This window comes from Aptenodytes forsteri, unplaced genomic scaffold (assembly GCF_000699145.1).
Source record: "Aptenodytes forsteri isolate BGI_AS27 unplaced genomic scaffold, ASM69914v1 Scaffold79, whole genome shotgun sequence".
Lineage (NCBI taxonomy): Eukaryota > Metazoa > Chordata > Aves > Sphenisciformes > Spheniscidae > Aptenodytes > Aptenodytes forsteri.
In genome coordinates this window covers 2,329,152-2,330,243 of record NW_008794776.1, presented here as the reverse complement: position 1 = coordinate 2,330,243, position 1,092 = coordinate 2,329,152, and positions in this window count along the sequence as shown.

The window sequence follows — 1,092 nt, the reverse complement described above, 5'->3', positions numbered from 1 at the left end:
CGCGGTGGTGAGAGCGGGCAGCGTTGGAGCCGATAGATAACGGGGAGGCTGAGGGTTACGGGGCTCGGCAGGGACGCGTGTCGGGGGGGGCGCCGCGGGCCTGACGAAAGTGCGGAACCAAGGGAGGGGGAGGAGCGGCCGGGGCAGGGAGCCGTGTCTCCCGGTCTCTGTCACGCTGCTGAGGAGCCCCACGGGGGACCGGCGGCGGGGAGCCGTCGGGGAGACGGGCAGCGATAGAGCCAAAGGATAACGGGGAGGCTGAGGGTTACGGGGCTCGGCAGGGACGCGTGTCGGGGCGGGCGGCTGCCGAGGGGGGCTGTGGGAAGGTGTGGCAGAAAGCGGGGCTTCACCTCGGGCTGCGCGTGGCGAGTTCAAGGGGAAAGCGGGCCTGGGAGCCCAAGCGGGAAGGGGAAAGGCTGTGGCGCTGAGGAAGATCTTTCAAATAAATTGACAAATCTGACTATTTTTTGCTAAAGTTGTGTCATCTGGGCTGAAATTTTCAATATTTTTTACCTCAGGAATCTTATTTTCGTCGCTCTTCAAGAAGTATGAAGAAACACATTTTGTGTATGTTGCAATAAAATTTTGTAATGAAGCACGTAGTGTTTCGCAATTCACAGTGGAAGTTAATTCATAGCCTTCGTTATGAGAGGTCCGGGATGCCCATGAGTATAGGCAGAACTGCTGGGGTTTTCCTGTGTGAACAACTAACTGGCGTCGTGCAGAAGGGAATGAAATATGTAAAATAGTGTGAGAAAAGCACTGCGTGAGCACTGGAAAAGGGATGGATAGCTCGTGTCAGCATTTAGAAATACCTGCTACCACGTAAACTTAGTGAAGGAGGAATCTAGAAACTTCCTTGGAGGCTTCTGTATTCATCTGGAGTCATGCAATTGAAAACAATAATGCACAGGGTTTCCACAGTATCTTTCAAAGTGAACTACAAAATCTGAGTAAACTTCGTAATGCTGCTTTTAGGTAAAATTGTGATGCATATACAGTTCCACCTGCCAGTCCATGTCCTAGAAAAGATGGTTAAAAATCTACTAAAGTTAACACCTGTATCCTTCGCGATGAGTATGTGGAAGTTAG